General features: G+C 43.9%; 1 pseudogene; it reads right to left on the reverse strand.

Annotated features, from left to right (window-relative positions):
- Positions 1-8,784: 8,784 nt before the first annotated feature.
- Positions 8,785-9,923, reverse strand: LOC112671005 (protein FAM3C-like; annotated as a pseudogene).
- Between the last annotated feature and the right edge of the window lie 2,201 nt (positions 9,924-12,124).

Below are 12,124 nucleotides of genomic sequence, written 5' to 3' on the forward strand. Positions count from 1 at the left end.
GCTCTGTCAGAACCATTGGGCCTTTGCTTTACACACATCATCTGGCCTAGTGATTAAAAGCTGCATGGGCAGGGCGCCTGGATGGCTCAGTAGGCTTAGCTTCAGACTCTTGATTTTGGCTCAGGTTGGGATCTCAGGGTCCTAGGATAAGATTGGGCTCCTCACGCAGCGGGGAGTCTGAGGACTCTTTCCTTCTCCTTTTGCCCTTCTCTCCTGCTCTCTCTTTCAAAAAAAAAAAAAAAAAACAAAAAAACTGCATGGTTGGTTGAGTGAAATAAGCCAGAGAGACACAGCATGGTACCACTTATATGTGGAACCTAAAAAAAAAAAAAAAAAGTCTAATTTATAATTTATAAAACAGACAGTGGAAAAGGGGTTCCAGGGGTTGAGGAAGGGGGAAATAGAGACAAGTTGGTAAAAGGGTACAAACTTTCAACTCTAAGATGAATAAGGTGAGAAGATCTAATGTAAACCATGGAGGCTACAGTTGACAACACTATAGTGTATAATTGAAATTTGCCAAGAAAGTAAGTAGGACTTAAATGTTCTCACATCCCCCACCCCCACCACACCCCACACCTGCCAAAAAGATAAATATATGAGATGACGGATATGCTAATTATCTAGGTGGGGGATAGGGAAATCCTTTCACAATGTGTGTATATATGTATATCAAGCCACCATGATGCATACTTTAAATATTTTCCAGTTTTGTCAATTTTAATTCTATAATGCTGAAATGTTAAAAAAAAAAAAAATGCTGCATGGGTTTGGGGACAGGCCCAAGCTGCAATCACAGCTCTACTCCCTAGCATTTTTTTTTTGATAAATTTATTTTTTATTGGTGTTCAAGTTACCAACATACAGAATAACACCCAGTACTCATCCCGTCAAGTGCCCCCCTCAGTGCCCGTCACCCATTCACCCCCACCCCCGACCCTCCTCCCCTTCCACCACCCCTAGTTCGTTTCCCAGAGTTAGGAGTCATGTTCTGTCTCCCTTTCTGATATTTCCCACACATTTCTTCTCCCTCCCCTTATATTCCCTTTCACTATTATTTATATTCCCCAAATGAATGAGAACATACACTGTTTGTCCTTCTCCGATTGACTTACTTCACTCAGCATAATACCCTCCAGTTCCATCCACGTGGAAGCAAATGGTGGGTATTTGTCATTTCTAATGGCTGAGGAATATTCCATTGTATACATAAACCACATCTTCTTTATCCACTCATCTTTCGATGGACACCGAGGCTCCTTCCACAGTTTGGCTATTGTGGACATTTCTGCTGGAAACATCGTCTACTCCCTAGCATTTTGACTTTGGCAAATCACTCAAGCTTTCTTAACCTCCATTTCCAAACCTGTGAAATGGGTAGAAAGATGCCTCAAGAAGAAAACAGTCCAGGGTCAATGTCTCAGGAATTTTTCTCCAAGGCCTCCATCAGAATTAACTGAGGAACCACCTTGGTCCTCCAGAACCAGAAGACATGTGAGATCCAAGCAGCATGACCTACCCTGCTCCTCACGTCCAAGGGCTTCTGTGACCAGGGCATAGCTATTGGAAGAGTCTCCAGGAGAATGAGGAACACCTGCCTCTTGGCTGCAACTACTCACTAGAGCCACAGAAGGAGGGCAGAGCCAGTCATCTATGGGCCCCCCAAGCTTTGGAAAAGGACTCACCTGACATTTCTATATCCATATGTGGGGTAGGGGGGCAGTCTTAGAAAAGATGATTGCTTGCTGCTTAAAAGATTGTATTAGCTCAGAGAAGAGCAAAGGGACAATGAAAAGCCCCTGAGATTCAATATTGATATTTTTATTCCTCCTAGATGTTTAGTATTTGAATCCTTTGAATTCCTGTCATTCTATAGTATAAAATTAACCTAGAGGATTTTTTTTGTCTTCATTAAAGATGGTTCTTTTTCTCCTTAGAAGATAGCAATAATAATGACTAGAGGGGTGCCTGGGGGGCTCCATTGGTTAAACATCTGCCTCAGGTCATGATCCTGGGGTCCTGGGATCAAGCCCCGAGTTGGGATCCCTGCTCAGTGGGGCTCGTCCTTCTCCCTCTCTCTTTGCCTCTCTCTCCCCACCCCTGAGCTGTGCTCTCTCTCTCTCTCTCTCTCTCAAATAGATAAATAAAATCTTAAGAAAAAAAAAAAAAAGCGACTATAGTTTTCTAAGCACCTTCCCTGGGTTGTAAACACTGCAAATACATTATCTTAAGTCCTCACAAACCAAACTATAATAGGCAAACTCATACGGTGTTTATATGAGTTTGTTTATACTGCCCGACAATGGGCAGTCCTGAAGGATTCCAACTACCAGAGGACACTCAAAAAGTCATAAATACATTGCTATTGATTAAAGATATTGACTTTTTAGTTAAAAACCCCACAAGGGGGCAACCCTCTAGGGTCCCCTCCCTGTTCGAGAGCTTTGTACTATCACTCAATAAACTTTGTACTATGGCTCAATAAACTTTCCTTTGCTGCCAAAACAAAACAAAACAACCCCCCCCCCCAAAAAAAAAACAACATCACAAGGGAAGCACAGATGGCTTCACTGGTGAACTCTGTGAAACATTTCAGGAAGGTATACTAATTCTAGAAAAAGTCTTCCAGAAATTTGAAGAGGATTTGTCCTAACTCCAGAATTACCTTGATACCAAAACCAGATAAAGATATTATGAGAGGGGCGCCTGGGTGGGTCAGTTGGTTTAAGCATCTGCCTTTAGCTCAGGTTATGATCTCCGGGTCCTGGGATGGAGCCCCAGTCAGGCTCCCTGCTCAGCAGGGGGCCTGCTTCTCCCTCTCCGTCTGCCACTCCCCCTGCTTGTTCTCTCTCTCTCTCTCTCTCTCTCTCTCTCTGACAAATAAAAGCAAAATCTTAAAAAAAAAAAAAAAAAGACTATGAGAAAAGAGTCTGATCTGTGACATAGGTTCCCATCTCTAGAACTTCAAATGCACCTCATGTACCTTTTTCTGATTATAGAATGAATGTCATGGATCTTGATTCTGCTCAGTCAAATCCTACTCTCCTTTACAATATATCCCCTCCAGAAATTGTTGTTCTTCTCTTCTAGTCAATGGTGACTAATGTTCTTCCTGTGAGTAGATTTTAGTCTTATTAGGTGGACTATACATGAAGCCATCCGAAAGTTGAGTCCTATCACTTATGCAATTTGGCTGAGTTGAGGAATCCAACATAACACGGGGATGCGCCATGCACTTGTATGCCTACAGGGCAAAGCCTGATGCCAGGGCTCAGTGGGGCACTTGGTAGCATCACACATAGAAAGTTTAATGAACAGAGAAAATGCGGAATCTGAAGGTAGCTCCCATCTCAGCTTCACTAAGATCTCTTGGCTTCTCTGGAATGAGGTTGTCACTCTCCTGTCTTCCTCTGAGAGTACGGTCATCCTTTTCCTGTGCAAGTTCCTTGGCTGAGGCCCTGGGTTGGCTGTGGAGAGGGGAGAGGAAGCACAACACCCACTCTCTCAGAGGCAGGGCCTCCCAGTACAGGAAAATGAGCTGCACCTCTCACAGTCCAGCATATGACTCAGAGTAGGAGACTACAGAGGAGACCACAGCTTCTTCTTCATCCCACATCCTGTCTTGTGTTCCATTACTGAACTCTTCCTGAAGCTTGATTGCCTGCCTCACCATCCTCTCCCCGACATACATGGATTGGCCCCTGTTCCTCCTGTTCCCAGGAGCCGTCCTGGTTTTGTGCTGGTCTTCCACAGACAGTGAGTCCCATGGCAGACAGGCAGGGGGGCAGGGTGAGGGGTTCAGGGAGTAATGTCCTAGAAAGTCCTGACAGTGTTGGTGGGGTCCAGGCCCTGAACTTCTGGCTGCTGCAAACTCTCTCCCCCCACCCCACCCATGGAAACTCTTCCTGGGGACCCTGCCACTGCTGCTGTCCAGGAACTTCACCAAACTCTAACTCCAGGAATGGTGTGAGGGGAAGGGATGACGCAGAACCATTGGGGTCTACAGGTGGACAAGCTAGAGAGCTATGTCACCTTTTGTTTCAACTAAGACCCAGGTCTTGATAAGTAATTCAGAAAAGAGATCCTCCTCCTTCTTTTCCCCCACTGGGCCCTGGGTCTTCTCTCTCAGCCAGCCTAGCCTATCCCTACCAGCAAGAAATGCTCATTTCAGTGTTCCCTTCAGAAGCCACAGCTGCATGGCAGGCTGATCCTGGAAAGAAGGGAGAGGGCGACCCGGTAACCATGTGACTCTGAAAATCAGACTCCTTGATAGATCCAGGCTCTGCAGGGAGGGTTCCCAGAGTTTAGATGAGGGAAGTCTGGAAAGTCCAGGGTCCTGGCCTCAATCTCAACATCTGCAGTGGTGCCCCCCTCTCTCGCCCCTCTCCACTTGGCATCCCTCAGTCTCACCCTATGGTTCTCACATAATGTCCAGATCCTACAGAGAGACTTTGCACCTCCTGTGATGAATTTGTTGGCAAGAACTGCAGAAGGAATTTGGGTTCCTGTCGACCCAGATATCCTGACTTTGCGTGCCAGACCAAAGAAGTGTACACTCAACATTTCACTGGTGGTAAGATGAGGGCAGGAGAAGGAGGGCGATGGGAGATGGAATTTTATGATTGCTCTGGGAAAAAAGTGGGGAGGAGGGGGCGATCACTAGATCTGAGGTCAGAATTGTCTAGTCTCACCAGGTCAGGCTTAACTCAGCCATCGTCTAGGGCATGTTACTTGCCTTCTCTAAGTTCAAATGACTTCGTCTATATAATGACTGGATGTTACGGTTGATCTCCAAATTCTCATTCATTCCTGATATTCAGTGACTGAGTCTCTAAAACAGTACAATTGTTGCAGCTCCTTTGCTGGAAACATGTGAGGGTGTTGGGGACAGGGTGAGTTGTCCTGGAAGGAGACTGTCCCTTGTACAGAGGGAGTGCAAGTCTCAGGTTCTGCCTTGAGGGGGACGGGACGGAAGGCAGGCACTGCTTTCTCGACCACATTCCCTCACGTTCCAAGTCCAACCCGGGTTTCTCTGTTATTCTTCAGGATACTCCTATCAATATTCCATCCTAGGCTGTCCCAAAAAATGTGTGGAATATGTACGCATCAGCAGGGGGGAGAAAATCGTGTTCTTCTGTTGTAATGGAAGCTACTGCAATAGCTTGAATGTGAAGGAGCAAGTTCCATTCAACCTTGACCCATTACAGAATTTAGCCTGAGATAATCAGCTAATTTGCAGGGATCTCCTCCCGACGGCATCCCGCCCATCCTTCCTGAACAAACATCAACATCCATAAATGCCTTTGCTCTCAACTGCCACCCACACTGTCTCCTAAGAGCCGAGAGGCCCAAGAGAAAGGAACTGTGGATGAGGACGGGATGTGGTGCAACTTTGAAGCACCATCCGGGCCCAAGTACTATCCAGCCAGCCTGGTCGTCTGGTTCTGCTTTTCTGGTTGGAGGCCAAACCCCAAGTCTAGGTGAAGTGAGAAAAGAGGGGAGTCTGTGCTGGAACACCTGAGGACCCCGAATAGCAACTCTAATGAATAACAAGACTCCTGGGCTGTTTCAATAGCGAGCCAGATAAGAAGGAAGGATGCAGGACAGAGAAAGGCCTGGCAAAGGTCCCCAAATCACTGCTCAAATGTCTAGATCCTAAATCCCACCAGGCCAATGACACTCTACACCTGGGGAGGTCCCCGAAGCAGGAAGGGCCTGACAAGAGGGCCTGGTTTTCTATGGGGCATCCTCTGCCTTCTTGGGATTGGCTGGGGTGAGGAGGTGTGATGGAGACACTGGGAAGGGACATGTTCTGGTCATTGTATGACTTAGTATTAAAGACCACATGTCCTGAAAAAGATTGCCTGAATTTGAATCTCACACCACTCTCTTTTACGAGCCCTAAAGACCTTGGGCAACTACTTAGCTTCTCTGCACCACAGGCACCTCTCACATTACACTGTGAATATGAGGATTGAGTTCATAGCTTTTAGGTATATGCCAAGCACAGGTGTTTTCTGTTTCTTAGCAACTATATTACAAGTGCTGGGCTGGTGATCTTACACATCACCCCATAAACCCTCCAGTGCAATGAGGTTATTACCTCCATTTTATATATAGGTGAAAAAATTGTAGGCCAGAAAGGTTTATTAACTTTGTAGAATGTGCACAGCAGGTAAGTGACAGAGGTATCCGCCCACATTGATTCTATGCTCTAGAAGTGAGTGCCCTGTGAGGGTTCCCAGAGCATTGGCACAGTCAGCATCATAACTGCAGCCCAGTCGTGGCTTCCCTTCCTTCCCTCCGATGGCCCTGGTCTCATCTCCTAAGGCTGGCCCAGGCCTCCCTTCCCCTCTCAACCCAGAACTGTGCCATCAGGCTCTGCTCTAACTCACTCCTGAGTCCTCTTGACTGTGTGGCCCAAGGAGGTGGGAGAGCCAAGTGGTGGAGGGTACAAGCTTCAGCTTCAAACAGAACCAGGTAGGCAGCAGGGCTCTGATACTTGCCGGCTGCAGGATTCTGGGCCAGAAGACACTTAGCCACTCTGATTCTAAGCTTCTTCTCCTGTAAAATGGAAGTTCTACATCTCCTTTTTATTGTCCTGTGACCATAAAAGAGATGGTATATATAATGCACCCCCAACACAGTGCCTAGAACATTGTAATGCCTCAATGAATGGAAGCTGTCACTATTCTTCCTACTTGCTAGGCATTATATATAATTTATCTCCTTTAATTTGTAGGTTAGTCCTGTTTACAGATGAGGAATCTGAAATAGACAAAACCATTCACCCAATGTCATCACACAGTTGTTACAGCACTGAGATGAGCTAGACCAAGATAGCAGGTGACAAGCCAGGGTGCTCTATTCAGCTCCACAGACTCCTGGGCCCAGGCTCCTTGCCCGAGTTCTGACCCGGGTTCCAGCAGATGGCACGAAATGCCACAGCCACAGAAAGTCAGAAGCACCAGAGCAGAACAGAGGGATCTGGGCTCTAATTGCAGCTCACCCATCAGTAACGTGGGACTTTGAGAATATTCCCCAAGCTTCTCAAGCCTTCATTTCTCCCTCTGCAAACTAGGGGAGATGGAAACGTCCTCACATGGCTGTTGTGAAAATTAAATGATAAAATGCATGAAAAGCACTTTACATAGTGACTGGCACACATTAACTACCTAATACGAAGCCCTCACTGTCATTAGTCATAATCGAGTTATAGTATAGCTCCTAAATCAGAGGGTTCTGTGTCACAATAACTGAATCAAGCCCACATCAGTTATTTTTTTAATTGTGGTAAAATACAAATAACACAAAATTTACGAGTTTAACCATTTTTTAAGTGTACAGCTCAGTGACATTAAGTATATCCACAGCGTTCTGCAGCCATTTCCACCATCCATTTCCAGAATGTTTTCATCATCTCAGTATCTCTGATATTTTTATGTAGAGTTGAGTATAAAGTCATTTGGGGTCAAATCAAAGTATTTTTAAATGTTATCAGTCCACCCAGTCATTAAGATTTTTCTAAATATGTCACTATATCTTCAGGCAAAAATTGCTATTATGAAGTTAAAGGAAGTAAATACAGAATTAATTTCTTGGTCTAAAAGTCAAAATTATTTTGATACTAAAGGATGCCTCTTCCCAGACCACCTGATCCATGCGGATAACAATCAAATAAGAAAAATATATGCCAGTATTGCTTTCAATCTACTGATAGGGCTGTCCTGAATTACCTGGCTAAAGTGGGGAGGGAACCGTCTGCTTCCTGGGGGCTGTGGAGTTGCCAACCCCAGCCTCACTCCAAATAGCTTCTGCAAAATCAGGTATTCACACTGCTAACACAACACCCGGCAAGCTGTGGTCCTCGATGTCATCTACACTTATAGATTTACTTTTTACTGTGTATATTTAAGATTTGCGCTTTCATATTTCTAGGTTTCTTGGGAAGGGAAAGAAAGCTAAAGAAAGGAGGTATAGCAAGAGGGTCAGACTATAAAGTAACATTTTATACATAACTAAGCCAAATCGTTTTTTACTTTAAATGATACTTAAAAGACATTATCACCAAAAAAAATAAAATAAAAGATACCATCCTCAAAATGCTGTATCTCTGTATGAAAGAAAAGTCTCCCTAAAATCTATATTATTTCACAGTAGATTTCCATAGCTACCAGTAGATAGATAAGATAGACAAGAATAATAAAACTACATTTAGATGATAGATAGATAGATAGATAGATAGATAGATAGATAGATAAATAGATAGATAACTGAACAGATTATGGGAATGTATATATTATTAAAGACCAAAAGCTTGCCCTGAGAATCATTTTGCTAATATTTGTTAAATAGGACTATATTATATATTAATATATATGTTATATATATATATATATTCCCATAATTTGTTCAGTTATCCATTGCGTATACTTTAGAATCAAATTGTTGTTGCCATTGCAGTCTAAACACGGTACTAAAATGTGCTTGGGAATGGCTTAATGGGCGTTGTGCACAACTGATGAATTATTGAAAACTACGTCTGAAGCTAATGATGTAACACATGTTGGCTAATGGAATTTTAAAAAAGAAGAAATGGCTCAGTGATTTGTGCATTTGTTCATGATGTCTATTTACAAAGATGTCTATTTACATTAGCAATAAAAAATCCTGATATCAAAAGGATGATCTCCTTCACACGTTGAGATGGCTGCATGCTCTTCAAATATTTACATGAAGTTTCGCTGTGCTAGCTCTCCCATTAATACTGAGAGTGTACTTTCTTCAATTTTCTCCATAATTGTCTTGCTTCAGGGGGATACAGCCTTTCGTTTCTGCAACTTTGGGCCATACTTCATATTTGCTTGTGCCTTTATGGGCTGCTTAATGGATTTTTTATCTTAATGTCTCTCCCACCGCAGAAGGCCTAGTTGTCTCTAAAACCAAGATTAGTGATAGATTCACTCCACAATTCAATGCCTTGTCACTGAGTTTGATTGCTCTGTCATCATACATTTCCATTAACATGATTTGCCCATCTTGTATGGACCTCAGAAACTCCATAAATGAGGCCACATCTCCTCCCTGTGTGTCAAAATATGTGTTATCTAATACTTCTGTTTTTTCATTTTCCACTGACCCCTCTTCTTACATTATTCTTAACACCACTCATTAAATGCCATATGATTTCACTCACATGTAGAATTTAAGAAGCAAAGTAGTTGAACATAGGGTAAGGGGAGGGAAGGAAAATAAAATAATATAAAAACACAGAGGGAGGAATACCTGGGTGGCTCAGTGACCAGGTCGTGATCCTGGGGTCCTGGGATTGAGTTCTAATGCCTATGTCTCTGCTATGTCTCTGCCTCTGTGTGTGTGTGTGTGTGTGTCTCATGAATAAATTTAAAAAATTTAAAAATTAAAAAACAACGAGGGAAACAAACCATAAGGGACTCTAAGGAGCAAACTGAGGGTTGCTGGAGGGGAGGAGGGTGAGCACTAACTGGGTGACGGGCATTAAGGAGGGCAAGTGATGTGATGAGTACTGGATGTTATATGCAACCAATGAATCACTAAATTCTACCCCTAAAACTAGTAATACTCTGTATGTTAACTGACTGGAATATAAGTAAAATCTTCAAAACAAAACAAAACATTATCTTCCAGGCAGATTTTTGGTCCACCACATTGGCTACTCCACTTGCCATTTTTAAAAGCAAAATGATTCTCAGGGCAAGATTTTGACATCTCGCAGTTATATTCGGAAGGTTTTGTTGATTGTGCAGCCATGTCCAATGCTGACCTTGCAAACAGATTTCCTAAACTTGCATCCACTTTTATTTCAAATACTTGAAAACTAACATAACCTGTGATAAATATCCTGCCACAGCTGCCACCAACCTTGCAGCCCCTGCCACTCTCATGTTTGGCTTTTCAGTCTATAGCCCTTCTAATTCAATAAGCTTCAGCCTCCTGCCCACCTGTCTGCCACATGCCCTTGCTGTCAGGCTTCTCAGCCGTCATGATCCTGGAGTTCTGGGATTGAGTCCCACATCGGGCTCCCTGCTCAGCGGGGAGTCTGCTTCTGCCTCTCCTTCTGCCTCTCCCCAGCTCATGCTCAATCTCTCTCTCTCAAATAAATAAATAGATATTTTTAAAAAATAATTTATGCTGGCCTTCCCCTGGGGCTACTCCCTAGGGAGAGAGGGGGAGCCAGAGGAGCCTGGGAGCAAGCAGAGGAGCAGGAGACCATGCTGGCAGTGGTTTTGAGGCAGAACTGACGGCTGAGACCATGACCTGTACCAAAATCATGAGTCAGATGCTCAACTGATGGAGGGCCCCTTCCACCCCCTACCCCAGGCACCTCTAACCTATGCCACGTTTAAACACACATTCTGTTCATCTTTTTGACTCTCAAACAAGTGTAGGATCAGAAACTGATATTGTTCTTTTTGCTTTTGTTACTCAAATGAGTAAATCAATAAACCAAGCACCATGTTTGAGGGCATCAGCAGATCAGAGAGTGAGGCAGGATTTATAAAGCCAGGAAAGAGTTGATACTCAGACCCCATGACTCTGAATATCTGATATTTGGGGGAAACCAATGAACAAAGAGGGAAGCCCTTTGAACAAGGCCCTGGTTCTGGAAGAGAGATTCAGGGTCCTGCCTAAGAGAGATACAAGGATACAGAGAACGGGCAAGGTATGGCCTCACTGCTACAGTTACTGCCCTAAAATGTGATTGCAGAAATTGTGGGCAACACAGCAGATTGCCATCTTCTACACCCAAAGAGCATCATGTAATCTGTGCTGTTTTATAGTTGGCCCTGGAATTCTCTAGTTAGCCACTGGGGAGGGAGGGTGGGAGGGAGAAGGAGTGGGGACACATGCACCCATTGAGATTTTTTACTTGAAAAGTCAGTAATTGGCAGCAGCTCTTTCTGCCCATGGGTCCTGTCCCTGTGTTTTAGTAAAATCACCTTTCTGCACCAAAGAGAAGAAGAAGAAGAAGAAGAAGAAGAAGAAGAAGAAGAAGAAGAAGAAGAAGAACTAGAAGCAGCCAGTAATTGAATTGTCTACTACTAGTAGAGTGTATCTAAGGGTAATAAACTACAACATAGCCTTAAAGTTGTGTCATTGCAACTTTGTAATAAAATTAGTGTTATGCTGAAAATGCACGTGTGTGTCACACACACATACGTGTGTGTATGCTTATCCAAAATTAATTGTATACATGGCACGAACCCAGCATTTTAGCACAAGAGAAAAAGAGACACAAGGGCACCTGGGTGGCTCAGTCAGTTGAGTGTCCGACTCTTGGATTTGGCTCCTGTCATGATCTCAAGGTCGTGAGATTGAGCCTGGCGTTGGGCTCTGTGCTGTGCATGGAACCTGCTTAAGACGCTGTCTCTCCCTCTCCCTCTGCCCACCTTCCACAAAAAGAGATGCAAATATAGACAAAGTGTTCAGAAAAGACAGTCATAACTTTCGTTGGAAATATCAGTAGGAGTTTAGGACAAATACTCTTTAAAAAGTGTTCCTGCTACCCAAAAGCTTATTGGCTTAAAACAAGTATTTTTTTTTTTTAAGTTTGCTCACAAATCTGCAATTCAGGCACCATTGGTGAGATGGCCTCAGCTCAGCTCCATGGCGTTTGAGGCCTCAGCTGGAGAACTTGAAATGTTTGGAGCTGGAACAGCTAGCTTGTGGCAGGTCAGGCATCTCTCTCACTTCATGTAGCCTCAAGGATTCTCCACGTATGGTAGCCTCTGATGAATCAGAATTCTTACACGGCACTTCAAGGCTACGGTTGTTCCAAGAGCAAACTGCAAGGCCACTTAGAACCTAACCTTGAAACAATGCAATGTTGCTTCCACTATTGCAGGGTCGATCCACTTCAGTGTTAGAGAGGTCAACACAAGTGTGTGGATACCACGAGGGAAGGTGGATCCTTCCCTGGAGGGGAAGGTCCCCGCGTGAGACATTCGCTACTATAGTCTTCTCGCTAGATCTAGGTGACCTTTGCCTCTCCGACACATAGAATACATCACTTCCTTCCGGGGTTGCTTCTTTAAACACACACACACACACACACATTTTACTGAAGTATGATTTTCGTGTAAAA

Source organism: Canis lupus, chromosome 5 (genome assembly GCF_003254725.2).
Source record: "Canis lupus dingo isolate Sandy chromosome 5, ASM325472v2, whole genome shotgun sequence".
Lineage (NCBI taxonomy): Eukaryota > Metazoa > Chordata > Mammalia > Carnivora > Canidae > Canis > Canis lupus.